Genomic DNA, 6,333 nt, shown 5'->3' with positions numbered 1-6,333 from the left:
ATTTAGGTATCATCAGTCTGTGATAAAGTCTATGAAAAATGTTTTATGAGGAATAATGTATGTTATAGAATCTCATAATATTGCTACCAAATAACTAGAAAGTATAGCAAATTTTTTACAAAATAAATAAATAAATAAACTGGCAGAACCCACCATAAAGATGTGATCTAAATTAGCATCATATGTTTTAGAAAAACAGACATAATAGATAGCAATATGCCAAACTGAAGAAACCCTAACTCATGGCTATGCTATTGCTGCCACTCTCTGCCAGAAAAATTAATCAAATAAACAATCTGAGTCTAAATATAAGGAGACATCAGACAAGCCCCAATTAAGAGAGTGCTGTAGTGTTTAAAATTGCCAAGGACATGAGAGATATTGAAAGACTCATGAACCTTTGAATATTAAAGAAAACTAAAGAGCAGTGCTTCTCAAAGTGTGGTTCCCTGAGTAGTAAACCGGGCATTACCTATGGTTTTGTTGAAAGGAACGGAAATCAGCATACCATAGTGATGCAGGAACATCAGTGGTGAAGGCGATCCCCCACTCTCTGTCTTGACAGGGTCACAGTGAGGATGAATGCTGGCAAAGCCACACTGGTTGGTGGGTAACCGAAACCATGAGACCCTTTTTTTATGTAATTGGAATTTTGCATTTTCATGCTTATGTTTCTCACAGGAGGCATGAGTATGTTAAATGCCAAACAAATTAAATTTCAGATGGCTAGAACATAACAGGTAGTTCATGCCTTGGACAGCATATAAAGGACAAAGTAAAAGGCTAGTCTTCTATCTTAGTACATTGTGGACAAACCTAACAACGGACAACAATCATCCTCTGAAAGGACATGAGAACTAGTGCACCTTGACTGAAAAACAAACTCTTTGAGAACTAGTGTACCTTGACTGAGAAACAAAGAAACTCTTTGGGAAAGCAGCTCAACCAGTTTTATGAGAATAAATTTAGGAATCAATTAAAATAGCTTTATAATAGTTTTAGAATAATGTTAGAAATATTATTTTATTTAGATTCTTAAGTTTAGACATTCTTAAGTCTTTAGTTGTATAGGTTTCTGATATGTTTTAAGGATGATTCATAAACTTTAGGACATTTTAAATATAAGATTTAAAGGGACTTTTTTAGATGGGAATTTTAGATTAAAAATAAAGTACAAGTGTACTTTAAGTTAATGATTAGTTAGGACACTTAGAGTCTGGTTACGTAGTTTGGCATTAGTTAATAAGAAAATAACATATCTTGGGAAAAATAGTAAATCTTGGGAAAATCTGAAGGGTGTAAATTGGTGACATGTTTTATTGATGATTCTATACTTTTGATGATTGTATGGCTTGGGGTCATATCCTGGAAGAATGTAGATCGGTGTGCTCTCAATCATGGTTAAGGAAATGTCATGTCTTGGCAAAGTTTTAAATTATATAATCAATGACGTATTGTGAATCTATAATGATGAGAAAAATTGTAATGAAAAGGGGACCCAGAGAAAGCAGCTTTAGCTCTCTCTCTGAAGATTGCTCAAACGGAACGACTCCTGTCTCATCTTTTCGTCGATGCCACTCATCCTTCAGGACTCCCTGGACCCCACCAGGGCAGGACCCCGGCACATCAGTGTTTATAGCAGCACATCGCACAATAGCCAAGTTATGGAACCAGCTCAGGTGCACAACAGATAAATGGATAAAGAGAATTTGGTATACATTCACAATGGAGTTTTACTCACCCATACAGAAGAATGAAATGATGGCATTTGGGCAAATGAGTGGGACCAAAGAACATCATCGTAAGGTAAATAAGCCAGGCTCATAAATTCAAGGGTTTGAAGCAAAAGGGAAAAAGTGGGGGTAATTCCATGAAGATAGAATGGGTCAATGGAGTAGAGAAAAAAGGAGGAAGGAGGCATATGAAAATGGAGGAATGGTGGAATGAAACTGACCAACATGCTGTGTATATACATGAATGTAACACAATAAGTTTCATGTTTATGTATATCTATAAAACACCAAATAAAAATCTTTAAGTAAATTGAAGGCCATTAGAGTAGAGGAAAACTAGGAGGAAGAAGAAGAGGGAATAAGGAAGTACTTGAGAATGAAGTGGAGCAAATTATATTCCATTCATCTATGATTATATAAAAATGAACTCCAATATTTTATATAATTATAACGCACTAACAAAACCATAACAAATAGAAAAATGTATACTCTGGCAGTTTCTAATATTTAACTGAATCAGAGTCTCTTGTGTTGTTAGATGTTTTATGAAATCCTCCTGCTGATTCTAATGCCTGCCTAAACTGTTGAATAACCTTAACAACTTATTGCAAAATATTTTTGTAGAGTATAATTTCTTCTGTTGATATTTGATTAAAATATGTAAGTAAGATAAGAATATATTGTCTTTCTTTCCTCTTTTTTATGTAAAATATCACCATATACTGGCAGCATAAAGCAACACCTCTTTATGCACTCACAGTTTTGGATATCCAGAGTATGTGCACAGAATGGCTTGGCTCTCTGCTCAGGATCCTGCAAGACTGAAACCAAGTTGTGGCTCAGCTCTGTCTCTGTGCAGAAGCTCTGGGGAAAATTCAATTCTAATCTTGAGATGCTAGGAATTCAGTTCTTTGCTGTTGTAGGACTCATGCTCCATTTACTTGCTGGCTGTGCTTGTTCTCCTAGTGACTAGAGTCCCCTAGAGAATGGTGGCTTTCCTTACCATGTGGTACCTTCCATCTTTAAAGACAGTTATGGAGCATCATTTTGTGTGCAAATTTTACTCATTCTTTAAGCCTCTCTTTGACTGCTAGCTTATGTAATGAGGACAGTTTCACCTGGATTATCTTCCTATTTTAGGTCAGCTAGTTTGGAACTGTAATTACATCTGCAAAGCCCCTTCATAGCAGTATGTAGATTAGAGTTTAATTGAATAAGTGTGGGCAGTGAATGTACACTAAGGTCAGAAAATTTTGGAGGCCATTTAGAATTCTAGGTTTCATAAAAATCAATTCTAATTGTAAAAATCACATGGTTATATAGAGCAATGTTTTATTTTTAGGAAATATGCACTTAAATGTGTAGGAATAATGGGATTACCTATGCAATTTATATTCAAATTGTTAAGAAAAATGATTAGTATATAAATAAGAATACATAGGTAAACAGGTAGCAGATGGTTAGATAGGGCAAATGTGATAGCCAATAGCAAAAATGAAATAGTTTTTGATATGTTGTACTCCACATCTTTTATTTTACTTTCTTACTGATGTGTTTGATGAACAGTTGCAAATTTAAATGTTACAAATTTTTCCTCTTTTGTCAATGTACTCCATTTCAGTACAACTTAAATTCTTACTTTTAATTTAAAAATCTTTGTCTACTATGTACACATTAATATGTTTTGTAATTGAACTTGCAGAATATTATATTCACTAAACAATCTTTTTTCGGCACTGATTTTATTGTTTAGTATGAAATAGAGGACATTTTTTACTACTTTATATGAATAGACAATTGCCTGATCCTTTTAGCTGAGAAGGCTGTCTTTTCTTCATTAATATGAAGTGATGCCTCTGTTACAATTGAGGTAACTATGTCATGGCTCTTCTTCACACCAATCACACACTATCTTTACTCCTACACATTTGTGTTTTTAAATATTATAACATAACAACTTTTCTCCTTTAAAATATTTGTGCCATATGTTTATCATTTTTACATTATGTGATTGCTTAGAATTTTTAGTATAGTGTTGAATAAAAGTGTGAATTGAAGTCATCTTTGTCTTTTCTTCATCACAAAGGGAATTCTCTCAACATTTCACAATTTAACATATTGTATTTACTATTTTTTGCATAATATAACTTAAGGTGAAGGAAATTATATTCCCAAATTGATAATATTTTTAAAGTGTATATATGAAATTTAAATCCCTTTTAACCATTATGTATTTTATTTAGTTTTTATCATGAGAGTATGACCATTATCATGCTTATTTAACAGGGTGAACATATGTCTATACAAACCAAATATTTGTTATTATAACTACTACATCACAATTAAATTCTAAACAACTTAAAAAAGAAGTTGACTCATTTAAAACATACTAGTTCAGAATTAATAATTTCTTTGAAGCCACAGTACCACTTAAATATGGTTAGAATTTGCAGGTAGAAATGTGACTGGCTGGGGAAAAAATTAAATATTAAACTTGTTCAAATAGAATTGCATAAAGCAAAACTGTCTTCACAGTGATGCAAATCACTCTAGTCACTGACTTACTTGCAGGATGTTAGATGTAGGTTTGTCATAGATGCTCTTCATTGTGTTTAGGTACATTTAATTAATGTGTATGAATTGTACATATTAAAGAATAATGACTTTAATTAATTTAATGTCAATTTAAACTCATAATAATGGGATAAATCAAACTTGATCCTGATATGTGTATTTTCTTAAGTGCCTCTGTATTTAATTTGCTAATTTTTAAAGACATTTTATATTTACCCAAATCAACAAGTTGGCTTAGTATTTTATTCTAATGTGTATGCATTATATTTTCTTAATTTATGAAATGTTTGTGTATGATTAAAATTGAGAGAATTTGCATCACAAGTAAAACAATCAAAACCATAATTTGGGGGGAGGGAGAATAATTGATTTGTTGTTTCAATTTCTTTTTGGTTAGCTCTACATGTTACTATGGGTTTATTAGTTCTTAAAAATCAATAAAGTGATTATTTGGTACCTACTAGCTAACCTTCTAATTGGGTGGCATATCATTTGTTAAATAAAAATATTTAGCATTTTTAAATATTATTAAAGTGGTAACTATAACAGGTTGATTTAATGACATTTTTCTGGTCATAGCAGATTGAAATTTTTGGACCCCTCATGTTCCCTTTCTTCTTTCACTTATTTGTTACCATTAGCTACTGTTTCCCTCCTTCTATAGTTGAACAATCTCATGCATTTAACGTACCTATTTTTAATTGGTATGATGTTCTGAATTGTTTAATGTACATTTTTAATTTTCTTAAATATCACTGTCATATATCTTATTAATTTCTTATTTCACCCACAAGCATCCCTTTAAGTGTTATTAGTCTTCTTATGTAGGTGTGTGTGTGTGTGTGTATGTGTGTGCATGTGTATGTGCAGTCTTGTGTGCATGAATGTGATATGAATAGTACTCTTGATACAGATTTATTACATTATATCTATCTACATTTGAAGAAATAAACACCCAGTTTGTCTGCAACATTTCACTACCACAAATAATGCTGTCTTCCCATCTGCCCTTGCATATGACTCTGTGAAACTTCCTTTGAGATATAAAATCCAAAGTAGAATTGCAGTGTTATAACATGCTATGGTTTAAATATGAGGTGTTTTCCCCAAAGCTCATGAGGCAACGCAGTAATGTTCAGAGTCTAATTAGATTATGAGAGCTGTAACCTAATCAGTGGATTAATTCATTGATGGATTGACAATTTCAATGGATTACTGAGTTGTAATGGTAGGCAGATATATAGCTGGAGGAAGTAAGTCATGAAGGGTGGACCTTTGGGGATTGTATATGTTGTCCCTGGCTGCTCTCTCTTCCCCATCCTGATTTCCATAAACTAAGAGCTCTCCTCAGTCACACCCTTTGCCATGATGTTTTGCCTCACCTCAGCCCAGAGCAGTGGACTTAGTGGAATGAATCTCTGAAACTATAAGCCTAGAATAAAGTGTCCTCTTTTAAGTTGTTATTTTCAGGTATTTTTTTCATAGCAAGACGATGCTGAATAAAGTATAATAAATGGCTATATTTATTTGATGAAGTATTACCAGATTACTCCACTGACAGCCCTCATGAGCCTGTGACTCCTACTGGGAATTGACAAGTATTATGAAATACCTGTGACTTCATGAAGGTGACATTTCCAGTTTTTAATAGTCTAAAAGATGTAAACTATCATCTTTGGATGTGTTTTGTTCTTTCAAATGTTTTTTATTAGTAGTTGTTTGCATATGAAGTGCAAACAACTAGTAATAAAAACAACATGTAACAAGTATTTGAATTTATCAGCAAATAAGTTTTAATATGTGAAAGTAAAACAGCAAAGACAGAAAAGTTACATCAATAATATTGTTTTAACCCTTGCTTTGATGGAAATATTTAAAACTTATTGATTCACACAGTATACAATAATTTTATATATAGTAGTGAGGGTTTTTTCATTGCCTCATAATTGGGCAGAGTGAGAGACAAAGAGAGGAAATCAGGCCAAATGTCTTCCTTTTTATGACTAACACACTTTATCCATAATGG

The 6,333-nt window shown here is 32.7% G+C and overlaps 1 long non-coding RNA gene across 1 annotated transcript; it reads left to right on the top strand.

Moving 5' to 3' along the window:
• The first annotated feature begins 1,216 nt into the window (after positions 1-1,216).
• On the top strand, positions 1,217-3,790 carry LOC144365845 (uncharacterized). Its single transcript, XR_013424576.1, has 2 exons — positions 1,217-1,806; positions 2,463-3,790. It is a non-coding gene; the product is annotated as an uncharacterized LOC144365845 (long non-coding RNA).
• The last annotated feature ends 2,543 nt before the right edge of the window (positions 3,791-6,333 follow it).

The sequence above is a fragment of the Ictidomys tridecemlineatus genome, chromosome 8 (assembly GCF_052094955.1).
Source record: "Ictidomys tridecemlineatus isolate mIctTri1 chromosome 8, mIctTri1.hap1, whole genome shotgun sequence".
NCBI lineage: Eukaryota > Metazoa > Chordata > Mammalia > Rodentia > Sciuridae > Ictidomys > Ictidomys tridecemlineatus.
The sequence above is the reverse complement of the archived record's forward strand: the minus strand, read 5'-3'. Positions and strand labels throughout refer to the sequence as shown.